The sequence below is a fragment of the Protomyctophum bolini genome (genome assembly GCF_963924005.1).
Source record: "Protomyctophum bolini genome assembly, chromosome: 2".
Taxonomy (NCBI): Eukaryota; Metazoa; Chordata; class Actinopteri; order Myctophiformes; family Myctophidae; genus Protomyctophum; species Protomyctophum bolini.
The window spans coordinates 9,759,278-9,774,679 of NC_137863.1; the positions used below are offsets into that span (position 1 = coordinate 9,759,278).

General features: G+C 46.4%; 1 protein-coding gene across 4 annotated transcripts in view; it reads left to right on the forward strand.

Annotated features, from left to right (window-relative positions):
* Positions 1-4,299: 4,299 nt before the first annotated feature.
* sulf2a (sulfatase 2a) overlaps positions 4,300-15,402 on the forward strand; it is a 48,757-nt gene continuing 37,654 nt past the window's right edge. Inside the window, exons 1-2 of one of the 4 annotated variants that reach the window (XM_080786652.1) lie at positions 4,300-4,675; positions 13,742-13,796. The gene's annotated coding sequence lies outside the window, so the exon portion shown is untranslated. Of the gene's footprint in view, positions 4,676-13,725; positions 13,797-15,402 lie in introns of all 4 variants that reach the window. The other 3 variants (XM_080786651.1, XM_080786655.1, XM_080786654.1) reach the window with 3 other exon arrangements.

Below are 15,402 nucleotides of genomic sequence, written 5' to 3' on the forward strand. Positions count from 1 at the left end.
GTGTGTGTGCACACACTGTGCTATGCAATGCGTGTGCTAATTCCTTGGCTTGTAATCAATCCTTGTAGTCAATTACGAGTGTTAACTTACACACTCAGAGTTAAATGAACAATTAGCTGCATGTGTACTGTGTTCATGAGCAGCATAAAATGGTAAATGGTGCATTTATATCGCGCCTTTATCCAAGGCACTTTACATAGAATCTATGTGTGTGTGCACAATCTATGTCATAGATTGTGCATTACATTCACCCATTCACACACACATTCATACACCGATGGCGGCGAAAACCATGCAAGGCACCAAGCAGCACATCAGGAGCCATTAGGGGTTCAGTGTCTTGCTCAAGGACGCTTCGACACTAACTCCGGGGGAGCCCGGGTTCGAACTGGCAACCTTTATTATCCCACGGGAGAAAATCAGTCGCCCAGAGCAGGCCCCATCCAGCCACTGTACCCCTGAGCCACCGCCGCATATTGGCAGTGCATGTGTTAAAAGTACATCTGACAAATCTGCAGTGTGACTGTTTGCTGCTGTGTGAGTGTGTGAGTGCGTGCGTGCGTGCGTGTTTTCTTTCCTATAGGACCCCAGCTCACTATAGAGACTATGGCAGTTGTAATGACTGCCTGCCTGATGCCTATAGGAGGTTAGACAGGTCTACCGTGCTTCCATTCGCTCTAGCCTCAGCCTATACTACAGTATGTGCTGTTTCCATTCGCTCTAGCCTCAGCCTATACTACAGTATGTGCTGTTTGCTCTAGCCTCAGCCTATACTACAGTATGTGCTGTTTTCAAACAGACTTCTCCACCATGCCGTTCTCTCATCTTCACCATCAGTCAGTCATTCCATCGTCCTTGAGTCCCCCTCATTCTTGTGACGGCTTCCTCCTTTCTCTCCTTTTCTTTTTTCCCCCTCTGTCCATAAGGAAGGGAAGCCATAGTGATGGAGAGCTGCCTCCGATGTGAAAGCCCAACTGATGGATGTGCACGCACGCGCACACACACACACACACACACACACACACACACACACACACACACACACACACACACACACACACACACACACACACACACACACACACACACACACACAGCCAGATCTTTCGTTGTTTCTCTGGCTGGTGGAGGGAGGAGTTGGACGATGGATCACGGGTGCACGGAGCAGGGTATTTCTTGGGGGGGGGGGGGTGGTGGGGGGCTGGTAGAGACAAGTAAAGGGCCTTCATAATGGAAGGAGTAATGCTTTCAGAGACAGAGAGTGGAGTAGGTGGACAAAGGGCGTGTCTTTCTCGTTTGCACCAAGTCGCCCCCGCTTCACAAACCACTCTTGGGGTGGGTCGTGGGGGGTGGGGTATTTTTTTTATCCAGCAGCGTGCTGTGTAGGAACAAGAACAAATTCATTTGTAACGCCTATACTCCAAGGACAAGGTCTCAGCAGGATATGGAACATAGCTGTATATTTCTGCAACCATCGCAGGAGGAGATCACTTATTTTTATTTATGCATCGCGACCTCTGCGATGGCATCACCCCCAGAGGGGACGCGTGCAAAGCCTCACCGCTTGAGGTCAACCAAGAGGAACGAAATGGGAATGGCCAAAGTTTTCCCCAAGGTTATCCTTATAGGTTGAGCGGCCATGCGCCCTCTCTGGGGTCTCCAAACACTATTATTACATCACTTGTTTGCTGTGTGAGGACATTTCCTCTGGACCCCATGCAACCCCCAGTGGTCGTAACATTGGCTGTACTGTAGCCTAGGTATAATTTTGAGGCATTTGCACTTTACTTGAGTATTTCCAATTTCCAGTACTTGAACTACACTCCACTACATCTTCAGATCCAAATATTTCACTTTTACTCCACTACAATTATTGAGTTACTATAGTTACTTTTTTAGATTTAGATTATTATTACAAAATGTAGCCTATATTATTAACCACTTCAGCCCTACGGTATATACATTTTGGCCATTTGGAAATGGCCAACGCATTGTGAACTTGTAGATCTGCTGTTTTCTAAATATTTTTTTATACATGAAATGGGACTTTCTGCATAATGAGTACTTCCAACTGTTGGTACTTTTTACTTTTTTGATGCCAATTCTTTTGTGCTTTTACTGAAGTACAGTCAGTACATTTTACAGATCCGCCCTGTGTTGATCTGTTTCCGGGAAACGCAGCAAGGCCAGGTGGGACAGACGATGAAAAGCAGGAAGGCCAGGTGGGACAGACGATGAAAAGCAGGAAGGCCAGGTGGGACAGACGATGAAAAGCAGGAAGGCCAGGTGGGACAGACGATGAGACGCAGCGAGGCCAGGTGGGACATGAGACGATGCCGTATGCACTGCAGTGGGTTCTATGAAGAGAGCTCACCTCTTACCACCGTGATGTCGGTAAATTGTTAATAGGCAGTTCGCCAGAGGATGCATGACTGTTAATTCTGTGTTAAACTGAGTCAGACATCAAGTCAGCTGGGGTGTGCGTGAGAGCAAGAGAGAGAGAGAGAGAGAGAGAGAGCGAGAGAGCATTAATAAAGCATGGGCTAAAGTGGTGTCAGTGGGTTTTGCTATGTTGGCATGTCAACATTGCTCAGGAAAAACATGTAGTCTCAGGGGTTTCTGCCTGTAATCCAGCATGTTGGAGTGCAGAGATGACTGGTCTATACAGACCGTCTCGCAGTCTAGAGTCTTAATCTGATATCCGAACGGCAGAGATGTGGGACATTTTATAACAGTATGTTTTTGTTATAGAGAGATTAGTATTACACTTGGATAATCCAGCGTTACAAAAGGGCTCTCAGTGCAGCTTGGCTTTAGTGACACTGGTTGCTTTACAGGGATTAGCAATGAATGCACCTGACAGTAGGCCAGGAAATACAATGTTGTTGTTTTTTGGCAAAGGTTTAATGCAAAGTTCCAAGTTTTGCACACGTCGTTGTGAAGGAGTCTGCAAAGCACAGTTGAAGCAAAAGAAACGGAAGCTGATCCTCGCTCCTGAGGCGTGAGGTGTTCTCACATCTCTCACATGGCCGTGCGCCGTGCTGACGGACGGATGATCCATCGCAGGCGTCCTAATTGAAAACCCTGAGACAGAGGTTGACAATTAATCTCTCGCTTTCTCTCTCTCCTTCTCAGACATATAGTCTCTGATTCCATGGAGAAATACCTAGAAATGCAGATGCCAGATAAGAGTGTTATTGATTAGATGGGGTGGGAGGACAAGTGGGGGAGGAGGTGCAGAGGTTTTTCATCACTAATCTCTCGTGCTGCGACTGCATCTAAATAACCTGCAGAGAGGGATAAACAGCCGCATCCATCATGGGACGGCCAGTGGAGACAGTGATGGATGCCTCCGCCCCACAGCCGGCCCCTCCCCTCTGCCTTCCTCCCCACCGCCACGCCACCTCCTCCCTGCAATGGGATGGGAAGTGACACCGGCACTCAGGAGAAATACCTGGCTCCAACCAGGCACGAAAATGCCTGCTTTAGCTGCATTGTTGATGGAATGATTCAGAGCAAGAGATGCATGCGTGCACGCGTGAATGTAAACGTGCGTGCGTGCGTGTGTGTGTGTGTGTGTGTGTGTGTGTGTGTGTGTGTGTTTATGAGAGAGTTCTCCGCCCCCTTGTCTCGTTGAGTTTGCAGGATTATCCTTCTTGATATATCCTGTTTGCTTTGTTCCAAGCAGGGAAAAGGATTTCACCATGCATATGCAGCCAAGTGCACGCAAACCGTGCGTGACTCTTGTGGGGTGCGAGCCATACAAATTTGCATGGCACACCGATTGATTTGCGTGTGCGTGCAAATGTGTGCATGTGTGTGCCCTGAGCCCTGCACTTTCTTTCTTTCTTTCTTCTTTTGCTTCGATTTATTTTATATCTGCATGCCTGTGCAAAACAGAGGCAAAGCCTCCCTGAACAAGACGTGCCAGTGTGCCAGCCTCAGAGGTGCCAGCCTGATAGATATGGTGTCACTGGATCTCTGGCATTAAGATTGATCCCTTGTTCCCGCCCATTCCTTTCTCTCTCTCTCTCTCTCTCTCTCTGTCACTCTCTCACTCTCTCTCTCTCTCTCTCTCTCTCTCTCTCTCTCTCTCTCTCAACAGATGGTTGAGCTGCACAGCGCTTGTGTGTGTGTGTGTGTGTGTGTGTGTGTGTGTGTGTGTGTGTGTGTGTGTAAGCGCACAAGGTTGCTCTGTGAATGAGAGTCCTGAGAGAGGGCTATAGAGAGAGGCAGAAAGAAGAAATGTGCAGAGTGAGAGGGAAAGCGAGCAGAAAACGGGAAGCAACGCAGGAAAAGGCTGAAATGAATAGGAACATGGAGCAGAGAAGGGCAGACTGCGAACAGGAGGGAGAGAACCTGAGGAAGACGAGGAGTGACAGAATAAAAGCGAGAATGTGCTAAATGGAGAGGGAGAGAGAGAGACATTGTGAAAGGGGGGGGTTAAAATTGAATTGTAGATTGAGTGGAGACTTCTCCCCGCCCCCTTTCCCTCCCTCTTGCGTTTATGTGGCGTGAGGCCACGCCTCCCTCCTTTCACTTGTCAGTGCATCTATAACAGTGAGCTGTCTGCACGGGGCTGTGTGGGGGGCTAGACCAGCTCTTCACTTCTGCCTGCACAGGAGGCTGCATCCACAGGACCCGACTCACCAACAAAACAGGTTGGTGTGTGCGTGTGTGTCTGTGCGTGCGTGTGTGTGTGTGTGCGTGTGTGTGTGTGTGTACACGCGCGCGCATGCTCTACTCGTGGACCTGTCTCCTGAGTTGTGTATTTCTTAAAAGGTACACATGCAGTGCCCGAGCTTTGCCCTAGTTTACACTCGAATGCTCAGCTCTGCTTTATTCGCCTCTGAGGCTTATTCATATCCAGCTGCTAACGCTGCTGCTTAACCGGCGGTGAGGAAGATGACACCTATCACTGGGACGGGGAGTTCACCCATAGCATCTGGCTTACGTTGGGATCAGTGTAGAATGGAGTGTCTGCATGTACCAGTTGGATATTTTCTGAAGCGAGACCAGCATCATCAAATGTTTACTAAAAGTGTCTCGGTGTTGGCTGACTCCCACAGCGTGCTTTTGTTTGAATATGTGGAAATGCAAGACGTTATGAAAACCCACCTCGTTCACAGCCTTTGGTGTCTCCCATGTCTCTCTGTCAGTCATGCTGTTTATGGTTTATGGTTTGAAGCACTGGCACAGCCACGTTGTCCATTTTTCTTTTGATGCCACTGACTCTCCAGATATGAGCCTGGTTGCATGAGAGGCTGTCCACCAGACTGTTGCTGAAGAGACAGGAAATGTTACAATTAGAGAAAACGGCTAAAGCGTAAAGTGTAAGTACAACTTAGTGGAAAAGGAAAGGTGGAATGTGTCCATCTTTGGGTCGTTTAAATTGCAGTATACAGTATGTAATTTTTAGTGAATTATCAGGTGGAGTAAGAATTAATTCTATTGTCAATCGAACCCTGCCACTCCTGTTACAAGTCTCTGCGTTCGGGTGAATGCGTGCTCAATAGCTATGTTTTGTCAATGTCTTTGTGTCTGTGTTGTCAACAATAGCCAGTGGTTACGTACTATAATGTGAAGGCCACTGACCTAGGGGCTGAAATATTCATGATGGGGAGGCTGGATGTCTGGAACCCATGGTGTAGCTGTAGGGGCGGCATTGTGGTATTGGATGAAGAATGAAGGTATATGGGCGGATGGATGTAAGTAGCAGAACCTTACAGATCTTTGCTTTGAGCATTCATTATTTAACAACCGTGCACTCAGCAATGGATGCGTATATAACCCCCTCATCAACTGGCCTCTTTTCTCAGCGAGATTCTGCAGGTGGACCAGCGAGAGGAGTCTCTTGCTGGGTCTACCTGTCGACTATGTCACCAACACATACATGACACATGCAAGAACACATTCTCAGTCTCACCAGCAATGGTGTTGGCCGGGGCATCCGCTTTTTTCTAAGGGTACACGATACACATGCGGTACAAACTGCAACTATACATGTAACTACTGCAAAGTATGAACTGTAACTCTATGACTATTGCTATTGATACAATGACACTTGCACACCATTGTATTTCTGGCTATGCAGTATAACGCAACTCGATTTGTGCACAGTGCACACACACACAATTGTGCACATTGCAGTATTGAGCCGAGCGCAACTCCCCATGCGCTTGGACTCAACAATTTGTATATGGTAAAATTACACATGCATACCCACCACACCCTTATCCAGATTTATATTTTCCAACACTTGACGCATAAAGTACACGCACGCACGCACGCACGCACGCACGCACGCACGCACGCACGCACACACACACACACACACACACACACACACACACACACACACACACACACACACACACACACACACACACACACACACACACACACACACACACACACACACACACACACACACACACAATCAGCAGGAGCGACGACCTTGAGACCTGTTGGTGTTGCTCGCTGTAGCTGTGGTGTGAATACATAAGAGGACATGTGGGACTCCCAGCTCAGATAGGGGAGGTGGAGAGCTGCCTAGGGGACGGCGGTGATAATGTCGGTGGTGTATGGGTGGTTTCGATGCAATTGAAGCCAGACACCGGCATGAATATGTATTGTATGCTAATGTCGCCTGCTGGCTGAGCCCGTTGTCTCAAACCTGCTGATGAAGGCTAAGGCCGTGTTCCCCCAACCCACCCCACCCCTCCCTTCCCCAGGGGCTCCCAGAGGAAGTCATATTGACAGGCCGGTAGTACTAGACGCACATGGGCCACATCGCTGGCCACGGGGACACCTTGAACACAGGTGACGGGTATCAGTGACAACCTGCCTAGGTGACAGCTGGACCACTTGTGGGGGTTGCGTTACTTGGGGGGGGGGTCTTCAGACTCCATCTTAGCCCGTAGCACTTTCCGCGACGACCTGACAGGCGTATGCAAAGGCTCAACTTATGTAACTTATAGCACTCTATAGCTTTACTGTACAATTTTTCTACGCTTAGACAGATGCTAGTTTCTTAGCTTCCTTATGATTCTTGATGACTATTTTTATGTATTTGATGTTCTTGTGTTGTTCTTGCTTACTGTAAGTCGCTTTGGATTAAAAGCATCTGCCTACATTGTAAATTGTGCAGGCACCGCTGGGACAGCTCACTTTTACCGCATCTCTAAGCCAATCTATTTTAGGGGCACACCGGTTAGATTCAAGAGGCTTTAGACAACATCATGTCTCAGTTCTATTTTATACATTCATACTGCTGTTTATATTCCTGTCACATACATGCATGCAAGCACGCACGAACACACTGAGCTGTTTCAAAATACATTACAAGTTGATTGACTGTGAGTAGTGTGCAGTTTGTGGTTGTGCACATATTTCTCCTCCAGAGTCTCCCTGTTTATCTGTGTGTATGAACTGGCTGTTAATAATGGGTCCTGTGCTGTGAACCAGAAGCATCCAGATATCAGTATGCAAATCTCGGCAGAGATGCTCCGCTCAGCTGAGGCAGGAGGATCTTTACTTTGTTAAGACCTCTCAGGTGCCTCTGTCTCAACAGCGGGGAACGAGGGAACATGATGGGAAGGTCTTTAGGAGAATGGAGAGAAAAAGGAGTACCATAAATGTGTGCTCGTGCGTGCGCATGTGTGCGTGTCTGCTCCCAAAATGCCCATGTGTGCAGACTCTCGTTCACCTGCTGCTGTGCACGAGTGCAATCAGATTTCAATCTCTTCCCATCTATACAGCTGAGCTGCTGCAGTGGAGCTGGCTCCACAAGGGAATGTAATTATACCCTGCTGGCCAGCGCGCACAGGCTTCGCTGCACTATCAGTCTCCCAGGAGGGATAGCGGCTGGAGGGCCCTTCTCACCAGCCCCTATCAAACACCGGAGATGTCACACGGGTCCTGCTAGCTCTCGGTATTTGTATTAAATCCCAGGGCCTCTTTCTCAAATCATTTGCCCACTCCTGATCCCGGGGGTTGTCGCTGGCCTTTTGGCATCATGAATTATTTATGATAGAATTAGCTGTGGTTGCTAAGAGCACTAATAGAGAGATGTTGGAACATGGACAAAATCTCACTCTCATTTTTTTCCTCTGAAATAATTTAGTGCGTTTAGTGAAGTGTTTGCAGCCTGTCTATCTGACAACAAAACTTACACCATTGAGTACACCTAATTAGACCTAATAAGGCATAATGAGAAATACTGTGTTTGTTATTAGACAGAAGTTATACCCAATTATACAAATGTATCCCTACATTATGTTCTTATAAGACCTAACAAAGCCTAATAAGAAATAACATGTTCTTTATTATGCTTTTATTTCATGTTATTTCCATTTACTAGCAGGGACATTAGATCAAATTATATTTTATATTTACAGGCGTAAATTGAACACGACTCCAACTGCTATAGATACGTTAATTATCCTGTGAGGGAAATCCTTGTCATGTTCCATGATGTTATACACTTTTAGGCTTCATTACAAATAAAAAGTACTTTATTAAATGTGATTTCTACTTACTTGCATTAAATTGCGGCCTAAATTGCTCAGATTTCCCTGGTGCCCACTCTGTTTTGGAGCTCAGATTTCCCTAGTGCCCACTCTTCCTTGGTGCCTAGTACGTTTTCGTTTTCTAATTATGCCTTATTATGTCTTATCAGTGTACCGTAATATTGAGCAGGGACAGATTTGATTTATTAATTGATTAATCCATAGTGTCCACTCTTTCGTCCAAACCGGTGGCTGTGCTCTCGGTGAGGTGTGCACTGGTAAAGGTGTCCATTAGCAGAGCAAAACAAATAAACAGACACACCCTGGACTTGGGCAAACAATCAATGAGAGCTCTCGGATAACAGCAATGCTAAGTGAGCCATCGATGCTGTGATTAAATGAGTACATGGGACCTAGACTAGGACCTGGTGTGGCCCAGGAACGTAACATCGTAGTACAGGGTGCAGTGATGGGAGACTATAGGACCTGGTGTGGCCCAGGAACGTAACATCGTAGTACAGGGTGCAGTGATGGGAGACTATAGGACCTGGTATGGCCCTGGAACGTAACATCGTAGTACAGGGTGCAGTGATGGGACCTAGACTAGGACCTGGTATGGCCCAGGAACGTAACATCGTAGTACAGGGTGCAGTGATTAGAGACTAGGACCTGGTGTGGCCCAGGAACGTAACATCGTAGTACAGGGTGCAGTGATTAGAGACTAGGACCTGGTGTGGCCCAGGAACGTAACATCGTAGTACAGGGTGCAGTGATGGGAGACTATAGGACCTGGTGTGGCCCAGGAACGTAACATCGTAGTACAGGGTGCAGTGATTAGAGACTAGGACCTGGTGTGGCCCAGGAACGTAACATCGTAGTACAGGGTGCAGTGATGGGAGACTATAGGACCTGGTGTGGCCCAGGAACGTAACATCGTAGTACAGGGTGCAGTGATGGGAGACTATAGGACCTGGTGTGGCCCAGGAACGTAACATCGTAGTACAGGGTGCAGTGATGGGAGACTAGGACCTGGTATGGCCCAGGAACGTAACATCGTAGTACAGGGTGCAGTGATTAGAGACTAGGACCTGGTGTGGCCCAGGAACGTAACATCGTAGATGTAGTCAAGACAAGACATCCACTCCGGGTGAGAAGGGTCAACAACACAAGGCCAACTCCCAGAATAAATCCAGCTGCATCTTTTTCAAGAACAAGATCATGTACAAATCTTTTAGAACTATACAGTATAGCCAGATGGTACTCATATTCTGTATTTGGTAGATACTGTGTAAACGCACTGTAGCATACAGTGCTGCTAAGTATAAAATTGCCAACCAAATTTGCCCAGTTACAGTAAAGCCTTCTGGCAACTTTAGCCTGTAGAGGCTTTTGAAAGACGTAGAGAATCTAAGAATAAGGACAGGAAAGAGGTGTGGAAAAAAAGACAATTGAGACCCATTTACCTGATCTCAAGATAAGACGGATCGATTAGATATCTGAGATTGAGACGAGACACTTGCAGTTGTCTGCAGAATGTCGCCAGTGTGAATGTCAATCGTGACTGGCAAGTTTTGAAAGTGAAAATGGACTCTCTGAATCTTGGAACATTACTCACGCGCGTCATTATTCTTCATCTAGTAATGTTGGCATATAGATAGAAGTAGTGCTCGGTGTGCCAGAATGAAGGCAGGGAGACTAATTCTATTTTTAATTTGTTCTTGTTATTCTGTAGTCCTGTGTGTTTTCTCGCCCTGCCTCCCTGAAGTTGTTAAGTGTATAGTCATAACTTTAACCTCTCTCCCTAACCCCTTGCAACCATTGTGGTGCTTAATAAGGTTTATGGAATTACAGATCTCTGAAATTGGATTTTCTCGCTACACCAAAGCAGGGGGGATTGTGGTTTAAGGGTGGATGCATTAGGCGATCAGCACCACCCCGTGACTTGGACATTTTTGGCAATGCGCCGCTGCCGCCTCTCTCCCGAGTCCCAACCCCTAGACTGTGATTGATAGGTCAATATATAGATCAATTGCCTATGAATTGATTGCATAGGGCATAAGGACTTTTGCACTTTTGATGCTATTGAAGTGTTTGACTGTACTCTGTTGCTGTTTTTGAGTGAATTCATACAGCAAGTGTATTTATTTACGGTATATTCTAGTTCTTTTGTAGCCCTGTATTTGTTACCTTCTCACCTCTATCTCACGCACGCGCACACACACACACACACACACACGCACGCACGCACGCACGCACACACACACACACACACACACACACACACACACACACACACACACACACACTCTCTCTCAGTCCTTCTCTGTGAACTCTCCCCGTTTCAACTAATTCCGATCTAATGAATCCTTTGATCTGTCCTAACTGAAAGCCAGACTCATCCCAGACTGTCTGATTTTATACATCCAAGGTAGCTGCATTAGCGCTAATCCTCAGACTCTGCAGAGGGCTGGTGAAGCCATTCTCTCCCAGCGATGTAAAAAGATTTGGACTTGGTCTGCCCATTCTTATAGCATTTAATGAACTGTGGGATTAATGTGTTAGGCCATGATTCGTTACACTTTTAATACCCTTCTCCACCCACAGCCCTGAAAAGCTATGCCGCCCCTTCACCAGATCAATACTGCTTCTTATTGTGCGGCCAGATTCAAGCAATAACTGAGGAGGAAGTGCAGCTGCGCCTGCGGCAGGGGACAGGTTCGAGAAACTCTGTAAATATAAAGAGCGAAAGGGTGATAGTGAAAGTGTATATATAGCCAATTGAACGTGGAGACGTTTGGCAGCAAAGGCCACATTCATTAGCAAGAGCGTCCGTCGTACAGCGGCTTATAGTGAACTCTTAATTGGGGAAGAGACAGGGCTGAGGATGAGAGATCAATAGAGCCAGAACTGGAGCTCCGGCCCACTGAAATCAATCAGTCTGCAGCCCAAGAGGGAGAACACGGCCAATCACCGAAAAACATGGCCCGCGGCTCCTGCTCATTTAGCCTCCTGGTCAAACTTCATCAGGATCAGCCTGGGGAGAGACGAGCAGCTCATTCCATTTCATCACACTCAAAACAGTCTACTGCCAGCTGATTGCGGCCGATTGTTAAATAAGGCATTTGACGATTGAATTGCGAGGACACATAAAAATGCACTTAGAGATTTGGCTTCATTATGTTAAGAATGGGAAGTCGGCTTTAATGAATAAAATATGATTTGGATGAACAGAGAGGTACTTTATGGCAGGGAATAATAATTTAATGCAGGGCGTATTTTTTTGTTGATGACTAAAAATAGCCACTTTCCTCTGTTCTTCATCCTCTCCCTTCGTTGGGGTAATAACCATCTCTTTGCCTTGTCACTTTTTGATGTATCATCTTTTTATCCACATCAAGGACAAGGCCAGGTTTCTCTCCGTGCCACGCTTGTCAAATCGCCTTGACGCCCGGCGCTCGTTCCATTCTCTCCCCTTCATCCTGCCTCGCTTTCAGCTTATTTATATTAAACCTGTCAGTCCTTTATATTAGCAGGAGAATAGGAAAATAAATCACTTTTGTTCTTCACGGCCTAGCTGGTGTCTGCTGAACCGTACAGTTTTGTTTGGATACCATTGTTGGCCAAAATGAGATCCTTTACGTATAGATGTTGTGCTTTGACTCGTTTGTGTGGTGTTGTTGCACAGCTGAAGGCCTTCTCCATCTCTGTGCCTTTGGCGTCCAACTTCGTATCTCCGTTCTGTCTTAAGCTGGGTAGGAAAATGCTCCAAAGTGCAAAGCATGCCTTGACAGAGCCCTTATCGTTTGCACTCCAGATGGACGGGAAGATAGATAGACAGGCACAGGTGCCTGGCCTTGTCTCTCTTTGATGCCCATGAGGAGCTGGCAGAGCTGGTCGTGGGGGAAAGCAGCTGGGGTTGGAGACATGCCCTGGCAGAGTTCTGCATGCGGGCTTATAAAGTATTCCAGCATATTCTTAGAATATCAAAGGCCTGATACACAAATACACACATACAGTACACTTATAGGCTATACGCATGCATTGGGTGTACTGTAACTGTTATATACTGCAAGTGTGTATATGTGCAAGTTCGTGAATGCATTACTAACAGGAGACCTCACTGATAGGGGCTTTGTGGTGCAGGCCCCCAGGATTATGTTACACCAAAGAGAGGTTTTTGAAATGTTAGCAGCGCGCCGTTACAGGGAGAATTGAATTCAGTGGACCAGGTTCAATGTTACAACACGCGGTCATGGAGCTGTCGAGTTTGGTTTGGTTTGGCTTGGTTCCGAGGGCTACACGTTTAGCCCACGCACTGACACCTGTCCAATCACAACAAGCGATCAAACAGCTTGGAGTCCTGTCAATGCGTCTTCACACGCAGACGCATCAAACGGATTGGGGTCCTGTCAATGCATCTTCACACACAGAGACGCGGAGCAAGGTCTCGCAGCCGAGACACCACAACAAGAGGCCGTCTCAGGCGCAGAGAGGCAGCATTAGACAGCGGCTTGATGGAACGAGGCCGCGGAGAATGACTGTTTTCATGTATCCCAGCTCCCCCTGACACCTCGTCTGCTGGAGGGGCTTTTACTCGTCTGCCTGACAGAATACTGTACGAACGGCACTTACAGTATAGAGCTTAACAGCAAGTAAACTGAGTATTAATCTGTATATCTTTTTCTTTAAAAGAATCCGGTACATGAGAGGTAATTAATTATATTAGAGAAGATGTACTATTTTCCCCTAACTAACTATTTCTGGCACAGCTCTAATGAAACCACCCACCCAGATTGCAGCTGCCTCGATCGCTTGTTGTAAGTCAAACATGGTTTGCTGTGCTTGTACCAGATGGGTGTAATATTAACTTGTGTGGTATGACACCCTGTATCAGGGTTGTATATTCTGCATATCATTCTTCATAGTGCCGACCCCCCCCCCCCTCGCTCTTTGCTTGCTCATCATCCCTCTGGGCATCTGCGAAGGAGGAGTTGTGCCTGGGAGCGGCATCTGCTAAATGGGACTCAGAGAGCCGTATGGCATCTGTCACTGAGTGAAGACATACACGTGTAGACAATAGACTGATGGGCATGAGCCAGAATTGACATATGACTCATCTCTCAAAAGACAAAATGGATCAGCTATGAACAGATTTTGCGTCATAATTCTTATAATTCTGCGTCTCACCTTCCCGGGACTTTGTGTTTGATTCCAGAACTTGGTGCACCCAGAGGCTGATTTCTAACGGAGAAGAGACCTTCAGAAAAGGCCTGTTTTGAAAGGAAGGTAAGGCTATCTTTTACACACCAGGAATGAAGTGATCTTTCTAACCGCTCTCTCAGTTTACTTAACGTGTGCACATTCAAGCGGGTGTTATATTAGACGTGGATGTGTTCGTGTTCGTGTGTGTGTGTGTGTGTGTGTGTGTGTGTGTGTGTGTGTGTGTGTGTGTGTGTGTGTGTGTGTGTGTGTGTGTGTGTGTGTGTGTGTGTGTGTGTGTGTGTGTGTGTGTGTGCATACATGCGTGTGTATTTTCTTTCTTCTAACTATTTATTGGATTTATCCACAGAAGCAATATATATACTGTATATATATAAAGAATGTACTATTCAGAGTACTAGCATCCTTTAGAGAAATACATAAAATACAAAAATTGCAATAAACAGATCGAATTGTGTATTTCATCTTTGACAGAGAATATGCAGCTATATTTCTGGCTTGTGCAACCCACTGTTCAGTGGTGCTTTCCAGTGGCCTGTATGCTTATACTAATCAGACTCTGGTTAGTGTTCCTATCACCATGGATCCAACAGACCTCATGGGAGATGAGGGAAAGCAACTCCACAACGGGCTAATGTCGACACTGTAGGGAATAGATTAATTACTGTCTGAGACAATTCACATACCGTGTCCATATCACCTTTCTGTAACTCATTGGTCATATCACCTCATACTGTGGTTCCATGAGATTTGCATTTCTATTTGTCGGGAAAGAGAGAGGTTGTTGTTGCAACAGCTGAGATGGAAAGCATGATCAAAGTGAGCTGTGAGGCTATTAGAGTCCTTCTGGGTCCAGGTTTGAATACAGCAGATGTGCTGATCATCTGTCCTGCAGGACAAGAGAGACTGGAAAAAAGATGAATGGAGCCAGGAAGATGTTTATGGTGGACATGCCGGATGAATATATCCTAATATAAATATGAATCATCTAAGCATATATAGCTTGCTGCTTATATAGCAGAAATGGAAATAAAATAATAAAATGTAAAGATATTTGGCAGCTTCCTTACTCGGATTTCGGGAGGTGTAGTTCCAGACTCTATATAGCATTCTGGGAGGTGTAGTTCCAGACTCTATATAGCATTCTGGGAGGTGTAGTTCCAGACTCTATATAGCATTCAGGAGGTGTAGTTCCAGACTCTATATAGCATTCTGGGAGGTGTAGTTCCAGACTCTATATAGCATTCAGGAGGTGTAGTACCAGACTCTATATAGCATTCAGGAGGTGTAGTTCCAGACTCTATATAGCATTCGGAGATTGTGGAATAGTTGTCTGGCTACGCAAGACTACAACCTCCCTGAAACTCTTAAAGGAAGTAGATTGGTGATGTGTATGGTGCTGTAGGAAGCACTGGCACATGCTAATACACCCTCCCACCAACTGTAGAGGTTATCAGTGACACAGTGTGGATATATTTAGGAATATTGGGAATTGGCATGACAACTAAATTGGGAGAAGAACGGTGAGTACTAGGCTGAGTAAACCAGAGCTGGATACTGGATAGTGTTTCTTTGGTGCTGCTGGCTACCGACCAATGAGAAGGCAGCGTGTTTGCGGTGTTGATGTGATTCGTTTCATCCTGTGAGTGTGAGAACAGTTGGATGACAACAA